The 18,389-nt window shown below is 41.0% G+C and overlaps 1 protein-coding gene across 2 annotated transcripts in view; it reads left to right on the forward strand.

The window, feature by feature from the left end:
* Positions 1-15,706: 15,706 nt before the first annotated feature.
* Positions 15,707-18,389, forward strand: part of MYRIP (myosin VIIA and Rab interacting protein) — a 185,182-nt gene continuing 182,499 nt past the window's right edge. For both annotated transcript variants that reach the window (XM_032442401.2, XM_085540493.1), the window contains exons 1-2: positions 15,707-15,762; positions 17,463-17,523. The gene's annotated coding sequence lies outside the window, so the exon portion shown is untranslated. The remainder of the gene's footprint in view (positions 15,763-17,462; positions 17,524-18,389) is intronic.

The following is an 18,389-nucleotide window of genomic DNA, read 5'->3' on the forward strand; positions in this document are numbered from 1 at the left end:
TGCTTATTATTAGCAACTTCATTGATTTGTCCCAGTGAACAAGGTCAGTGATAAATCTTGATTTCTTGACAGATGAAGCAGTCTGAACTTCCTACTCTCCTCTCTTTTCTCACATCAAGAAGAGCATCCTCACAGAGTGGTGTTGAAACACATTAGCAAGGCCATCCTACAGGAGAATCTACTTGCATCATTTTCCATTGTTATCGGCAAGGAGGCTTTTTTGAGTACTGAATGGACTGATTTTAATTTCATAGTAATAAAGGACAAAAGCACAGGCAGGAATCTCACAAATGCAATGATATACCTGAAAAACAAAATCAAGTATATTATGATCATGTGAAAGGCACAGATAAGGAAACCGGTGTTTAAAACAAACCCTCTGGCAAACCAGAGAGATCTGAGTTATTGTGTACATCTCAAACCAGTCAAATATTTCCCTTTCAAATCTGAAATGTTTATTCTTTTCAGAATTCTATTCAATAAATAGAACTATAGAATCATCAAACGGCTTGAATTGTCAGGGATCTTAAAGATCACCTAGTTCCAGACCTCCCTGCTGTGGGCAGGATTGCCATCCCCTAGCTCAGACTTTGATCCATAGTTGCTCTTGAGAGGTTTGGGGATGGACCTTCTGTTCTGTTCCTTTAGGAGCTATTACAATGGATGCTGAAGATCAAGGTCTTTCAGCAAAAAGTAGGCTATTCCAAAATAAATAAATGAATAAATGTACTTCAACAGAAAACAGTCTTAAGGCAATAAATGGGCTATTCATATGTCAGGCTCCCTGGGTCCATCTGTTTACTCTTCTCAATTCATGTGGGAATCTCCTTTGAGCTCTTCTGTCTCATTTAATATCTCAAATCGTATTTCCTCTGACATGTAAAGTGCTTAACAAAGTGTATCTCAGATCTAGCTGTACCGTCTACTCTTCATGTTAGTTTGTGTATTGGCTGTAGGAAACACAGATGTTTCTGCCTACAAACACATCAGGGAAATTGCAGTACATCAAAACCCCTCTTAAAATATTTATTTGCTTACTTTTGTTCTAGAAATGTTCATGAAATTTGCGCACAGTGGTGTATTTACCTGTCTTGAAGAGATCTATACGCTATGTGTTGTGGGAATCTAGCTAACAGAGAAAGACAGTTGCAGTATCATGGAACGATGTCACTTCTGGTCACTGCAAAAAAAAGCCTGTTACTCCTTGTTTATTTTGATGACAACATTTTCTAGATAAATTAATAAATGTGGTAATAGCCAGCATAGGATGCTATATGGGTTGAACATAACAGAATCCAAAAAGAAGCATGGATGTGTTCAAAGACTGGATCAAAGAGTAGCTAACTGTTCCAGTTGTCGCTGATATGCATTATTGTGTGAATTTGTACTTGGGGCTTCTCTTCACTCATACAGTCCTAGGGGAACAGCAGAGTCATTTGCCCCAGCATTTCTTGTACCATCTTTGAAGTCTCTGACTTTTGTATAGAGAAGAGTGAGCTTCTGAGAAGGAAGTATTGTTACCAGCACGGTTCAGTGTTATCATTTGTCATCTCATTCTTCAGAATTATCTACTTCTGTCACTGAGTTACTGCCTCAGATGGATACTGAGAGACAAGACTGAAAGAAATGCTCTGGGACCAAAGCATCTCCCCCTCTTGTTATAGCAAACAACTATGTTGGAGTGTTCTTGCTGGTCAAGCACAGTATGAAAAGACACTGGAATATTTCCCCCCACCTTTTTCTTTTTCTAGGCCAGTTTAGCACTGATCTTTCAAATCCCCAATAAAAAATGTTATCCTCATAGTTTTTTTTCCAGCTTGGTTTGAATTTTCTTAGACATTTCAAAGTGTTCAGAGATGTGGACTGTACTTTAGATGAGACAGCAGCAATTGCTTGTGCGGTAACATTAATAGTTCCCTATTCCTCCTGGAAATGCCTTTTCTGATGCATATTAATTGCATTTGGCTTCTGCTTTGTCAGCTACTTTATCAGCATGTACTTCTGCCTTTTACTGCATCCAGAGGCCACCAGCTCCCAGTGCTCCAAGTGACCTCCAGAAAGCTTTGGACACCATGCCGTGCTGGGGAAAAACCACCTTGTTAAATGCAAGTGAATTATTGTATCTTAGGAAGTGTAATTCAAGCATTTTGCCAATAAGCATGGGTTGGTAGCATGAACTACAGTTATACATAATTTTGGCAATTCAGCTGCAGAACTGAGCTGTGAGAGCGGTTTGGGTCTTCTTAACTGCAGACAGCAGTAGAGCAGAACCCAAAGCCTGATAGCATTGATGCTGGTAGCTGGGAGAAAGCAATTGCTTGTGGTAGTGATGTCAACAAAATTAGCGTGATACTCCATCCTCCTTTGAAAGGTACTCTTTTTATTGCCCTCAGGGCGTTTAGAAACATAATTGACCTACCAGCTTTTATATGTGGTATAACCCCATGCTAGAAGCAGGTTTGTTGGGTACCACTACAAGGCTGTCCTTCTCTGTGATTTGCACCGCTTTTTTATGTCTACTTACAAATTGTCATGTTTTCATAAGATTTAAAGAACAAGTGTGTCATTACTGGGTTCCTTTCCAGGGGAATGTGACACCTTTAATAGCCTGTTATCTACTGACTGCTGTTTTCTGCAATATTTCACCTGTACCGGTCATGATAGAAGTTCATACTAGATCAAATGCTTTAAGACATTTTCCACAAGTTTTATTTTTCAGTTAAAATGAGTTCTTCACGTAGATAGATGGATGGACAGACAGATATTTTGTCAACAATACATATTTCAGCTCTTCTGGTGAAGAAGTTACTGCAATTATTGACCTGCAAGTGAAAAATGTTGTCTGAATTTTTATAAACTGAGTATTCATAGGAGGTGAACATTTCAGAACATTTTAGGTGTTTGTAGGGTGAATACAAATGCAAACGTTAACATCCCAGACTGATTTCTACAAGAAATCTGCACAAAATCTGATATTTGAAGTGACAACCCTTTCCTACTTAAAAGCGAATAAAAATGCTGATTTAATTATAATATTTAAATTACCCATGGTTGATGCGTTGATCAGATTTTCTTATAGAATTTTAAATTAGCTTGTACACATAGTATGTAGACAGCTCATCGTTGGTCACCCACGCCATATCCCCATTTTTGCTGCAGTTCTGCCATATATCCTGGGAATTTAGTGCTGATGAAGCTGCTGAATACCTCCAAATTATTGTAATAATTCATGGTAGGTTTAAATCTGCCAGAGAAAATGGGAATTTAAGGCAAGTGCTAAGCAAGAATGTCTTATAGAATTTGCCCTGTGTTCCTAAGTTTATTTTCTACCACAGATAGGCTTGTCATGGCTGTGTTTGGTACAGTATGATGGCATTGCTGCCCTGAAATTATTTTGGAGGAGAGAATGGAATACGTAGGGTATTTGTTGAAAGATAAGGTTGAATATTTTTATCCTGAGGCTCCCCCTGGAGTTGTTTCATTCTTCTTGTAGGGCATGATTTTGACAGGAAGGAGCACTGTGTTTCAGACTTTAGCACCTTTAATGTAAGAAATCAAACTCTTCTAAGGGGATCTAAGAATTTTGGGAAATGATGTGACACTTTTTACCCCAAAGACAATGATGCGCATTGAGGAACTGGAGCCAAGAGAAAAGATGGAAGCTGGAATTTGACATGAAGAATTTATGATTCTGGTTGCGAAGGAGTGAAGTTAGAGCCCTTTCTTTTAGGTTAACTGAGGTGAATTAGAAGCTTGATGCTGATTTAAAACCTCTCTGTTGCTTTAGTCTTAGTGGACACAGCTACAGTTTACATACATGTACTACTGAGCTTCTCCTGTAGTCAGTGAAGCTATGCCAGAGTAATAAATGCATATTGAAAGCATTGAAGAGGAATGACTTTGCTCTTGTTTGTTTGTTTAAACATATATAAACATATATAAACAATCCAGTGAGAACAGGAACAGGGTTTAGTGATAGGAGTTGGTAGGTCAGGCTGATGGTTGGACTTCGTGATCTTGAAGGTCTTTTCTAGCCTAGATGATTCTATGATTCCAATTAAGTCCATGTCTTGAGCTCCAAGTTTTCCTAGCAGTCCTCACTAAAGGATGGGGAGAATGAGGCCTTCTGATGTAGTGTTGTTCTGCCTCTGTGATACCTAAAAGCAATAAACAGCATCATCTTTAAATCCCCCCATAAACAGATCTCCTCCCATACTGCCCACAAATGCATAAGATATCTGAATCTGTCAACAGCTAGGCTGCTGGAGTGCCCAGATTACTGTCTGGACCAACATCCTTCCATCCTGATGTGTTATTTCTTGACATATTCAAAGACAGGAACACTATTTGCACTCCATGTTAGCACAGTTCCTTGCAAAACAGCCATCTGGTGTGGTGCTCCTTGGTGTTACAGCTATGCAGATAGGAAGTGAAGTTGGATTAGTGCTCTGTGTATTTATCTCATGGCTGTAAAATGATTTAATATAAGGAAAAAGTGTGATTGCCTTGAAGGCATGGCTAGCTGGCTGCACAGAGGCAAGAAAAGTAAGCCTTCCACCTGCCAGGGTCTTCTTTGGTATCCTGGGTGCTCACACAGGACTTTCTGAAGATAGGGGGATCTCAGCTTGCAAGTGTACGTGGAGTCCCCTAACTCAAAGATGGTGATAGGGAATGGCAGTGGGGAGGACGTACCCCACATCTCTGCCAAAGGATGGAAAGCTGCTAGGTGAGTAAGCATGTGAGGAACTTCTGGGTAGTGGCAGTGGGAGCTGTTAACCTTTTCTCTCTCTGTTATATCTGTTTGTAGTTCTGTTCAAGGTTGGTGAAATCACTGACTGCTTACACAAGTAGCATAAATCTATGTATTGTGTTTTCCTGCATTAAAAAAAAAAAAAAGAAAAAAAAAAGAAAAGAAAAAGACAATAGTTGGCAAAGCATTTATCTGAATATTTGCAGGACTATCTTTTTACTAGTTATTACTGTAAGTTTTATTATTATTGCTACCTCTTATTATTTGTTTTGGAAGTAATACCTCATTTCTTTCTTGTTGTAGACTGACAGAGAGTACAGGCAAACAGCATTAGTTTTGAATACTTTCTGACCCAACAACTGATATATATATATTTTGCATGCTTGGTAGGACAGATGCTGCCCTTTCAGGTAGGAGTCTGCTAGAAGCTGTCTTTAGGACCATGAATTACTTCTCTCAGATACTACCAATGCTTGGGGCCTGAGCCAAAGATTAATCTCAGAGCAAACTAATAGAGTTAATTCAAACAGAAAAAACATCTTCAGGAGCACTGAAGGGGATGAGGAAACGTGGAAAATTAAGGGAAAAGTAATTAATGGCAAAATAATAACTTTGGATATTTGTGCCATTTTTTTGTTTGTTTTTTAAAATCAATTTTCTTTAGTGTGAAACTTCCTGTTAGAAGTAAAAATAGCAGTAGCGTTGTACATTCTCTTTAGCCAACATTAAAACTGAAATGAAGGGGCAGATAGATAGACATGGAAAATGATTCTATAATCTGAAGGGTACTGTAACAGTGATTATCTGAAGAATCACATGATTCTTCATTGGACTTGGGTAGGAGATGGGAATAAATGAAGTGCAAAACTTATCTCTGAAAAATGTAGACAGATGGGGTAAAATGCCATAAAATTCCTGTTTGTCTGTGTGACATTTTGAAGAAAGATACGAGTATGCTTCTAATGGATAGAGAGTTTCTTTCTAAGACAATGCAGTAAGCCATACAGGGAACCACAAAGAGTAATTGTTTTATTCAGTTTCGAATTTGCTGCTTGTTGAATGGAAATTTGCCGTCAGCGTATGGAACAATGATACCTTTTGGGTGGTTAGTTATAAGTACTGAATTAAGAGTATAAATTATTCTGGTGAGGAAAGAGAACATTCCCTGACTGTGTCCCTGTGACTCAGTTTAGCACAGAGCAGAGATGCACACAGTACAACAAATTAAGGAAGTGTTTCTCTCTGGAGCGTGTTTGATCTTCAGCTGAGACTGGAAAGCAATAAATCAAAGCAACTTTAGCAGATGGCAACTATTCAAATTTCTGTTTCCTTTCCTGCATGTAATGCTGGATGAAGCGCTTTCAAACTTCTTCTAGCAGAAGATGGCAAAGGACTGGGTAACACAAAATCTAACTGTTAGAGCCTGGAGTCTGGGGTGGCAATGTGAGCACCTGACTTCTTACTTCTAACTAAGATGAGCTATGTGACTCTGGGAAAGTAATTGAACTGCTCTGTGAACTGTGAAGTTGTAATAACCTCAGCACATAACAAGTGGGTAGAAGTTCCATTGTGTCAGCATCTAGTGGTGGCCGAAGCACCAAATCTTCAGAGATACTGGCCATTGGCTTTGCACCATATATATTATATTTGAGTTGCTCTGTCTACCTAAATAGATGTAAAATCTTCTCTTGATCAGGATTTATAGAACTGTCCACCTAGGCTTTACACTACAGAAAGGTCATATAGCAGATTTATTTCTCTCTGACTCCTCTGCGTTTAGGTTATCTGCATTCAGCCTGCACTGCATGCAGCAGATCAGGCGTGCTTCTGCTCTTCCTTTCTGCAGAGCATCCCACCACCAACACCCTGCTGCATACAGGTCTGCTCACTGATTAGGGATAGACCAACCAGGTATCCCAATGAAATAATCTTTTCCAACTGTGTTTCTTTTATGTTGCAGCAGTAATTATGTAATTGCTTTGCCTAATTCCCCAGAAAATAGTGTTAGCTTCCCATAGTGTGAAGTCTTACACACCTGACTGAATGACACCTGTGTGCTCAAAAATGAAGTTCCTTAGCCCCAAAGGATCGTGTTTGATCAACATTCTGTAATACTTTTTTTCAAACACGTTATTTTTACACCACCATTCAAGGCAAGCTGGGGAAGATCATTTTATGAACTATTAGTTGAGTCATTTGTTCTTCTGTCTTTAAACTGTGAATATGTTCATTCTATACTAATGAAACCTTTCCCTCAGGGGCATAAATAGGTAGATACAAAATGATGATAACTTCATTTTGAACTTCCCAAATTGTCCAGATCTCAATTGTATTTCAGTTTCCACATTTCCTCAGACTTGCTTGTGGAATGGCATCTGGTGAGGTGATGGATGGAAGGACAGAAGTGCACAGCCATGGGCCTGCTATGGAGAATCGTTCTCTCTCCTGTCTTGGCAGTGCCCTAGGGTAACACTGTTCCATTCCTGCTCCAGGGACCTCCTTGCAAGACAGGACAGAGAGGGGATAGCTGTTGGTCTTGTAGTCATTTCCTAGCTTCTGGCCTATATGCAGGGGCCTGGCGTAGGACTCTGGGCAAGGTTGCAGAGCTACTCCCTCATCTAATACCACATCAAAGAACTTTTAAGAATTGAAATGTAAAGGTCTCACAGTAGAGTGCCTGAGATTAAATATACATTAGTTCTCCCCTACCCTCATCCCTATTTGATCTTTATGGTTAGTCTAAAGCCTTCGTTCTGATCTACTGTGACAGATCAGAACAATTTGTTCTATTTAAGGAAGCAGCAGCGGGCCTTTCTGTCACCTTTGTCATTTAATTTGGCCCTAAAACCATTGGCTCGGATGATTAAATCAGCTCTGGGATTAGGAAGGGTTGCAACTGGCAGTTAAAAATGTCATTTTTATCATGTGTGTTGACGCTAGGCCTGCGTGCCTCTCTCCAGTCAAGTATACCTGGCATCTTCTGGGCCATAGAAGGTGGCAGTAAAAACTCATGTATTAAGGTGGTTTTCCAGAGCTCTACTGGTAGAAGTATCTCTGGATCTCATAAGAAGGAAAGCCAGCAAAGGTGCTTGGCCTGGTTTTCATCTCTACATACTCTTTAAATGAGGAAACTTCTCTGCAGAGATGCTAGAAAGGTCTGTGCTTATTGTACCATCCCATTGTGTGCCTCAGGACAATATGAGCTGGTGCTGAAATCTGGATTGGGCCGAACAACATCAGCCAACAAGCATTCTTCACTTGAATGTGAATCATTTTGAAGTATGCATGAGACTGATCGTGTTTAGGATCCTGATTATCTGATTAAAGCTATCCAGTATGTTTTAATGAAGCAGTTAAAATCATTCAGGGGCAGAAAAAGAAACCAAACCAAAACAGCAGCCATAGAAATAGTTTTCTCAGAAATCCTTCTTGAGGTTTCAAGAATTCCTTCCTGAGTCTTCACCCTGTTTTTACTGTTTTCCTGCCCTGACCAATTCTGTATGTTATGTGTTGATATACTAAAGTGCATAAAATCTCAGCAGTTTCATTAGCAAGAAAGACCTGTTTTAGCCTCAGAATGAAATATAAAGTAGGCACATCCATTTCTGAGTAGCAAGACGTTGACTTTCCCACTGATTAAGCATTCTGGTTTAATAATAAAAAACATTTTTCAGTTTACCTAATTTACATTACCACTTCAGAAGACGTAAGCAGCTGAGACAGAGACTACTTAAGCAGGTGTGTTGTATCCTAGGGAGACACAACATTTCTGCTCTCAGGTAATGGCTGTAGAGATGAAAACTGGCTCATTAAATACTGTCTCTCAAAGTACTGTGAACCTGCACAGGAGGGCTTTAATAAAGTGTCTGGGAACTGGCCATGTGAGAGGGATCTTCTTCTTTCCAATGACTGGCTGTTCTTGATTCATGGCGTGATGGAAATGCACGTTGTTCTGAGCCATAGCGGGACAGGGAAGCAATGCTGAGTCTCAAACTCAGTGAGCTAGACTACAAGGACTCTAGCAGTGGAGAAAGCCAGCAGAGCCTCTAATGAACTGTCAGGCTTTGCTTGTAGGCCAGGATTTTGGAATATAGCCATGGCATAATGGAGCTATTTCCAGTTCAGGAGGAGCTTGCCTTCCAGGAGAATGGCTGTGCCTCAGCCATCATTGAGCATGGGCAGAGGATACAGACCCCAGGGAAGGCTTCTTATGGCCCTTCCCCAGCTCACTTGGCACTTCAAAGACAGATCCAAGCTTACTGTAAGTCCTGGCTTCATGCTTTTCTACATATATCCATCTAGGAGCCAAGTGGGGTTGGACCAGTGGCAGGAGGGTGCATGTTGTGAGATGCTGAGCAGTCCACTGTTTGATGGGTGGTTGTATGTGGGGTTTTCTCTTTCTGGATCTCTTACATTATCTTTTTTTGTCTTGCTTTTTATTTATTTTTGAGAAAATGATAAGTATTTTTGCAGTCTCTCATGGTGCTTTTCAATTCTTGTCAGTTATTTTAAGATCTTACCTCTCCTTCAAAGGATTTTTTGCATCTAAGTGGGGGCAAGAAAACAAGGACTTGGAAATCAGCTTAGTAAGGTTTGGGTGTTTTTTTTTTTTTTTCCCCCAGCTAGATAGTTTTGCAAATGCTGTATTTCTGCTGGACACTTTTCTGTCCTCTAAGGTCCAAGTATATTCTTCCTGAGATGACATCTACCTCTGGAGAGGAAATAAAAAAGAAATATATAGTCTGTGGCTGATAGCTGAAGAGCAGCCAACTCTCCCTGAAGCCCAGGGTTCAGAAAGCTCTGCATGCCCTTTTGATTAATTTCTTTTACAACAGCACAATGATCACCCCCCAGGAATTTAAGCTGTTTTGTTGGTTACAGACTCAGGGAAGCCTAGTTTCTTACAGATCTGTATTTTTGCCTTTGTTTTCTTCTCTGCATGCCTTTGCAGAGCTGTCACTGTAGTGCCAAGTGCAGGACACATCTCCTCTCTTTCCCTGGATGTGGTCCACTGCCTCTCCCTCTCACAGATCCACACCTTTTCAAGGGCTTTGAGGCATTTCCTCTTCCTTGAAATGTGGCTGAAATTGTTCTATTTATTCAAGGTAATTATGTGGGTACTCACAGACAGATAAGACTGTTTCATACCTGCTTTTCTTGAAAAAACAGGATGTGATTGTGTCACTGGCCAGCAGCATAAGGCATTTGCATTAAAGAAATGAGAAAAGCTCTGGCTCTAATGTATGCAGAGTCTGAAATATAATTACAGGATATAAACTTCTGCTAGGGTTTGTTAAACTGACTGCCGTGTTTTATGATAAAATGGAGTTGCACAATGAGGCAGCATCACACAAGGCACCCACATGGGCTGCTAATATGCTACACGTGAGGATACGTTTCTGTGTCCTGATCTCTGACTGCTACTGTGAGCCCCTCGTTTTCTATGATATGCCTTTTTAATTATTATATCAGTGTGATAAAGTATGATATCTCAGAATTACCAAGGTTGGAAGGGACCTCTGGGGCTGGTTCCAGTTTTGAGCAGCTCTACTGAAAGATGGATGAGAGAGACAGCCAGACACCCGTATACTGGTGAGGGTTAAATTGTTTAAAGACAGAACAAAAACAATAGGAAATTCCTTCTGGATCAAACCCAGCTTCTAAACATGGATGCAAGTGAGAGGCTTTCACTGGAATGGAAGTGGAAAAAGATGTTCTCTGTGCCCAGCAAAACACACTGTTCTTCCCAGAAAGATGCTGTTTGTTTCCAGGCATCAAGTGAAAGGAAGTCAAATGGTTGCTCTGCAGAATTGTTTGTGTATGGATGGCACAGGGCTCAGAGCGTGAATTCAAGGGTGCTGGAAATCACCACTTAACTCTCCCTTCTGTGCCCCAGACCTCTGAATTGTGTTATTTTACAAGATTTACTTTTCAGAAGAATACCTTTGGATGAATTTGTCCACTATAATCTGTCACTCACATTGTGGGACAGAGTGGAAATTACAGAAGCCATTATTTTCTAGGAACCTTCTGATTCAGAAAACAGAATTTGGATTATATTTTCGAAAACAGCAGTGGGAAAGTGAAAACAGTGAACAGCTTTTGGTGGGTGGTGGTGGAAGAACTTGAACACATAGGAAGGATAGTCCAAGGCCCCAGTCCTGGTACTTGTATTGCAAAGAACCATGTAAAATAAAGCTTCTCTATGTCTTAATTTCCTGCACAAAAGCTGCAGGGTTACTTGCTAAGCAGAAATGCTGTTTAAGGAATAGCTTCAGCACATAATGTTTCTTAGGGAAATCACTAGAAAATGTGTTTATCTTGATCCTCACAGGAAATACTAGAACAGTGTTGTCCAAAAACACTGCCTAAGCAGCAAGGACAATTCCCTACCCGCTATCTAGCACAACACAAGGTGAGGCATGCTGTGTGCAGTGCTCAGAGCAGATTGTCACTGTGGTGGCGATGTAGAGGAACTGAAGAGTCGTTTGTGTTGAATTAAAGCAGCACAAAGCACTTGAAAGTATTGACTTGGCTGGCCAATGTAATTATTATCTCTGGGCTCAAGCAATAAAGAATTCCGTTCTTCTATACTCTAACTGCAGGGAAATGGCCCTCAGTGAGGAAAAAGCGGTAGTGCTGTTCTTCTGTAACCACCTGCCCTATTGCTCCAGAGGGACATGGAGATGCTGAAGAGCTCTCAGGAGATATAGCTGGAGGGGGCTTTCTGTACAGTGACCCACAGACTTTGGGCAGCTCCATCAGTTTAAATCCCAGCGGGAGATGCTCAGAGAGATTTGCTGCTAAGAAAAAATAACAATCACGTGGCTTGTTTGGCTTGAGAGATTTTTTATCATTGTTTCCTTGCTTAGCAGGCTGGTTCTGTGCTAAGCTGATCTGCGAACTGTGTGAAGGACACTGAGCAATTTAAATGTACCCATTTCCCTCAGCCTTTGGCTGTGCCATCCTCTGGCATTGCTCTGCCAGGCAGACTCACAAACTCACCCAGCAGTCAGGAGCACAAAGTGGTGGCTGTGCTGCATTGCCACATCATGTGTCATTGCAGAGCCACCACACGGCACTCCTCCATATCTGGGACCTCACTTCCCCCCCATGTCAAGCCCCACAGAAACTTCAGAATGGGAAAAGGTCAGCCACACAGAAAATGTGACATTTATAAAAATAGAAAGGCTGGAAGGGGATATGCTGTTTAAGATGAGTGCCTTTAGAATCAGTTTGCCCCAGCAGGACCAAGTATGAGTGACTCTGTCACGGAGAAGGTAGAAAGTGGGTGTGGGGACAGTGAGCTGGTGAAGGAGGGATTGCTGCAGAGCACATTGCTGGGCATATTGTGTAGGAAGCACTCGGTGATTCCTAGCCCTGCTAGGAGCAGTGTTCAGCACGTGACTGGAAAAGTGTAGGTGTGTGAGAGACAGAAAAAAGATTGTGGGGGGACCAGTGGAATAAGATACCACTTTTCTTCCAATTATTATTATTGTTTTTTGATCCATCTGGTGTTTAAAGCAGCCTTGCCAAGTCAGAAGAAAAGATCTCTTCAGCAGTATTGCTTCAGGTCTCAGCTGATGCATGGTCACACGTCATTAAGGAAGTTTCTGCAGAGGAAACTGCCCTCTGAGGGATGGGAGAAGCCTCACAACTTCATGCTTGTGCAGTGTGAAAAACAAACCAAAGAGTTTATAGGGTCAGCCATTTGCTTTGAGTTGATTGCTAGCTAGATGGAACTGAGAATATTATTGACTGCAAGTGTTGTATTATTGTAGAGTTATTATATTATTAAAGATCTTAGCAAAGTCAGAAAAAAATCCATACATAGGTTAAATACATGTTTTAAATAAAACACATGGTCACTCATCAAATGTCTCATTTGTACATCTTTCTACTGTTTGTCTAAGCTGAGTTCTAGTAAGTGATGTTACATATTTATCAGTCTATCCCAGAAACACTGTGCATTCATTTATGGAGTGTAAAAACCAAGGCTGGAACTAATGGTGATATTTCATATAAGTCTGAGAGTTGGAGGGAGTGGGGGAATGGGTTTTGACACCATAACCAGCTCGTGGGGAACAGCCTTTAGCACTGAGCCTCATCCAGCTTGCAACACGCAGTGCTTTGGACCTGTCGTGGCAGAAAAGTTTTCTGTAGGTTCAATTGGCTTCTCTGATCAACTTGATGTGAGAACCAAGTCTAACCACAGAGAGCACTTCTGGCCCTTTGTGATGCCTTTGAGCAGTCACATGGAGCTGGGCTCTGTAGTGTGCAGACATATCTATTTAGTGGAGTGAAGTGTCTACTTTAATCCTAAAATGGTGCTGGTTAACAAAAAAAAAAAAAAAAAAAGCCACAAAAGGTGAGATTGGTTTCAAATGTGTGTAACCTTACATTAATTTGGCAAGTAATCTAAGAAGATGTCAAAACTGTATTTGAACCCCAGTCTAGGTTTAATTTTAAAACATATGCTACTTGTACTAGGCTCAGATAAACTGTTTTTCCAAGGAACAATGCTGTTTCATCCAGAATGATGAATCTGAACCTTCTGTTGTGTTACAAGAGCATGTTTGCTATCTTCCCCTTCCTTATTACCCTTTAGAAAAACAAACATTTATAAGCTGTTATCGTCCCATTGAAAAAGCTGACTCAAGCTTTTGTGGCTTACAGATGTTTGCTGTCTTATTGAACCCTTCATCAAGCAACTGGTAAATGTAGCATTCTTGAAATCCAATATTGGCAAAATGGGTAAATATTCTTCCCTTTTATCTTAAAGTAAAAGCTGATTTGAAACTTAACCCAGGAAAACGTTACTCTGAAACTATCCATTTTCTACTAAAGGCCTTCAGTTATTTTTTTCCAAACCTAGTCTGATATTCAGTTTTGTTAGGCCATCACTTTTCAACCAAGCTGAATAAGCTGCACAACATCCAGATATCATGGGAAATGTTTACTGGAAGAAAGCATTGTGTGGGAAATGCTATGTGTGTGCCTGCCACGGTGGCCTTCAGCAGCTTCAGCTTTGTGTTGGCTGGGGAGATAGACGAGGTGAAAGCCTTTGCCAGGCTACAGCAGCATGAACAGCTTGTGGGATGCTTGGTGACAGCCTGGCCCTGGGAAGATGCCCTGACTGCATACTGTAGCTTGTGGATTTGCTTGAATGGCTTGAATGGCAGCAGGCTGATATTCTGTATTTGGAAGAAGGTTCCCATCAGCTGAGCACTGGGCCAAAAAAGGGACAGATTCATCCACAGGAATGCTTTAAAGAGGAGCTAGGGGGAAGTATGGAAGTCATTCTGTACAGACTGTGAATGGACACCAGCTGACACCCCTGTGTTTTGTACTTGTGTTTATGCAACATATAAATAAAACCCTTACATGACAAACAGATTCCTTCAGGCCAGATCACCTCCTCCTTCTTCGCACAGGAAAGCACAGTCGTGTATTTCGTGTAACAGTATTAATAATGATGAGAAATGATGTTGCTAAGGTAAAAGTTTAAGGCTCTGGCACAGATGTAGGACATTGTGTCCATTCACGTTGCACTAAAAATACAGACTGCCCTGACACAGTGAAGCTTTTAGTTTCCAGGATTTAAAACAGACCTGGGCCCAGTGAGGGTATGTAAGCCATTAATTTTCATAGAAATCATATGTCGAGCTCTTCTTTCTAGTTCCCCTTTAAGTAAGGAAATGAATGGCCTCTCTGAGTGTTGAGCTTCCAGCGTGGAAAGGAGTGTATTAGGTTAGTCTTCTTTTGCAGTATAAGACCTGTAGTGACTGCCTGGCTCCAAGTGCACCAGAGCTGTTAGGCATGGTCTTTTCTTATTAAGAACAAAACAAGCTTTTGCAGTGGAAAGCAAATGAGATCAAGCCTTGAGCCCCAAAAGGCTGTTTCTGACCATGGTCGCCAACACTCTCCTCTAGAAGGAGCAGAGTGGCTGTTTCTGGCAGGCACACAGCAAAGCAATTCTTCTAACATGACTTCAGAGCAGCAGCTCTGGGCATATCGCAGTTGAGAGGAAGCTGGGAATTGTTCTGTCTTCTAAAACTGAAGCTGTGCTTAGAGCTTTAACAGGTTAAGAGTCACTGAAAAATTTAGAGGGCCTTCTGCACCTGTTACACCATTTGAATGTGGAACACTAACCTCATGTTGGAGTGCTTTTATGCTGAATGTTGCTTCCTGCTTCTACAGCTTTGTAGTTCAATTACTTGACTCCGGTTGCTTTGCACACTGGTCACCTTGAAGCAAAGTGGTGGAGGCACTCTCAAGCATGCTGTGATGGAAGACCTATTTCTGTCATCTGATCTAAATCTGAATTCAATCATGAATTAAGTACTTGAATTAGGAGTTTCCACACGACCCAGTACAGGAGTGTCTCACAACCAAATCTGAGTCCCTGTCTGGTTTCCCACGGAGTAAAGCTTGACAGAGGAAGTTTGGCAGAAGAAAAGATAAATCATCTAGTTAACCTCTTAGGGACAGAAAAACTTCAAAGGTTGCTTGGTGTGGAAAAAAGGAGTTGTGTTTAAAGAACCAGACTGACACAAAAGAACAAGAAGTGTTTCCTGAGTGTACTACAGCTGGCTTTCCCTTGCAGCTCCGGCAAGTATTTTGAGATGCTTCATGCATCTGTTTTCCCTATCTATAAAACCAGCCAATAGTTCCCAGTTTGCTGAATCCAGGTTGCAGAATGATTGTCAAAATGATATGTTACACCAGCTTTCTGCTACTCTGAATGCTGTTATGAGCAGTTTTCCACTGTCTGGATATTGGTGTTGACAGTTTCATTCTGGAGATGACATGTACAACAAGTCCTCAGTGTGCCAGATCCTCCATCTAGAGGAGTATGTACTTTATGTTTCTTTCTTCTCACTTTAGTGTGGTTGTTCTGGGCTTGTGTTTTCTGTTTGCTAACAAACTCTCTGCATTTCCCTTTCTTCAGGAGCTCTGCTCTGAAGAAAGACTGCAAATCTGCATCTCAAAATGTGCAAGAGATTTTACAGGTAAGAGCAAACGTTCAGCTTCACCTCTCAGTTTGGACTTTGCTACTATCAAAGGGATGGTGGAGCAGAAGTACCCAGCCCCATGGAGAAGGTAGCTAGGTAGAATGAGCAAACCCTCCCTGGTGTTGCATACAACGTGTCTCTGTTCCACACAGGACAACAAAGATAAATAGCAAAGCACTTTTCATGAGCAATAAACACCCAGGAAAAAGTTTATTGGACTACAGTATATTTCCAACAAAATAATCTGTAATTTTGGGATGAGCAAAGTTAAATTGCCACCAATAACTAGAGTAGAACATTGACCCATCTAGCAGCTGTAGGAGTTTTCCCACTGCCAGTGAAACAGGAAACAGATTTGGGGATCTTATGTGAGCAGGGAGCTCGTTCTGTGCCCTGGCCCTCTGTTTTTATTTATTGCTTTCTGAGGGAAAGAGAAGACACAAAGCAAGAAGCTGAGAAAAGGCTTCCTGATAGCCCAGGTAAAGCACCCTCCTCCATTCTTACCCTGACCTACTAATAACTTAGGACAGCAGCAACCCTGCAGTTTTGAAAGGGGCTGAACATGGGCTTTGAGCTTAGCTTTGGACGGACTGTGTGACTCCTTCTAAGTGAAATGTCTCTGCTAAGACTGAATTGACTGAGCAAACAGCAGAACAGTGTTCCCACAGGAAAAATATGATCTGGGGGGAAGGGAGGGTGGAGGGGTTGGGGGGAGGTTAAGTTTCTCTGAAGGAGAGAAGGAGGAAAGGGGACATTTGTAAAGGTGTGACTTGGAAGAGAAATAAACGACGTGTGTTCCTGCAGCAAAAAATGAACTACATAATAGATTAAATTGGGAATTTATTGTCACAATTTTAGGGAAAGTATGTTCAGTAATATTTGGTTATGAAAATGCCTCTGAATAACAAGAAGTTTATCAAGGAAAAGCACAAAGAGAGAATGAGACGTAGCTAGGAAACAACATGGTATTGAAGGTGTTTCAGCTATGAACTGTTACTAGAAAATGCTGCTATTTCTTCTGGATTATAAATGGCTCTGAGCAAAATTTATGTCTTATATCATCCAGTAAATAGATGATCATAGAATCATGAATGTTTTGGGTTCAGAGGGACCTTAAAGATCACCAGTTTCCAATCCCCATGCCATAGTGGCCCAAAGTTTCATCCAACTTAGCCCATGGGACATCCACACATTGTCTGTTTCAGTGTCTTAGCACCCTCTGAGTAAAGAATTTTTTTGATTCTAATCTAAACCCATGCTTTTTCAGATTACAGCCCTTACCCCTTGTCCTGTTGCTACACTCCCTGATAAAGAGTCCATCTCCAGCTTTCCTGTAGGCCCTTTTGAGTACTGGAAGGCTGCAATGAGGCCACCTGGAAGCCTTCTCTTCTACAAGCGGAACACAGTTCTCTCACCTGTCTCCATAAGAGAGGTTCTCCAGCACTTTGATCATCCTCATGGCCTCCTTCGGACTTGCTACAACAGCTCCATGTCCTTCTTATGCTGGGGACCCTGAGCTGAATGTAGTACTGCAGGTGGGGTCTCACAAGGCAGGGAGAAGGGGAGAGTTTCTATTAGAGTTAATGCAGACACATCTTGAGTGTCTGTGTGTTTCTTGCAAAACTCTACAGAAATAGATCTTTCTATTACTGTTATTCTGAGCACTGATAATAGTAATTGTTAATTTTCTCTTCTAGATGTCATCTTGAGGTTGTTCACTGGCATCCAAGTATGTGGTTCATTTCTAACATGAAGCAGGTGAGGGAACTTGGATCATTTCTTCTGGGATTTTGTTTTTCACAAGTTGAAGACATTCCTCTTACTTAAACCAGTTTAACTTCACTGAAATGCTGGATCAGTCCACAGGTAGGGATCCATAGAACCATGGTTGCAGTTGGACTTGATGATCTTTAAGGTCTTTTCCAACCTGAGCAATTTTATGATTCTAACACACTATCTTATTCTTATTAGATTTCACTAAGGAACCTAGACAGGATCCAGCAAAATATAATTGCTCTTAAAGCAAGAAAATTAACATTTCTTTGAGTGTCCATGTCCATTCTGCTTTTTACTTTCAGAAGGTTTGATTACTTTTGGATACCATATGGCTTGCCACCATTTTTTGGAACAGAATGTGAAATAAGCCTACAATCAATATAACAAACATACTACTTTACATGTATTTAATGTAAATACCTGAGATCCATTAAGGCCAGCCCAGATCCTGGGTCTGGGTGTGGTATGCAGATAGGACAATTTCAATGCTGGATAAATTGCTTTGGGACAACCAAAGTTCTGAGAAGAACATTCCCATTGGCTTCTGCCACTGCTAGTTCTTGATGGGGTTTCTCAGTATGCAAACACTTCCTCTGCAGCCTAAAATTAAGGTGCTGAATTCAGAATACTGTTTACATTATAATGCAGTGGTGACAGCTGAGAATTACTGAATCCAGTGTGCGTTTTTAAAGTAACATCCTAAATTTCCTGAGTATGCTTCTCATTTTTAGCATGCATCAGTTGGTTGGTACCTGGAGCAATTTCAATTCTCTGCTGACATATTTTTACTGCAAAATAACTATCCAAATATAATGCTGTTGAAATCCTACCATAACGGATGTCTCTAA

Source organism: Coturnix japonica, chromosome 2 (assembly GCF_054131305.1).
Source record: "Coturnix japonica strain WE chromosome 2, WE-NBRP24, whole genome shotgun sequence".
NCBI lineage: Eukaryota > Metazoa > Chordata > Aves > Galliformes > Phasianidae > Coturnix > Coturnix japonica.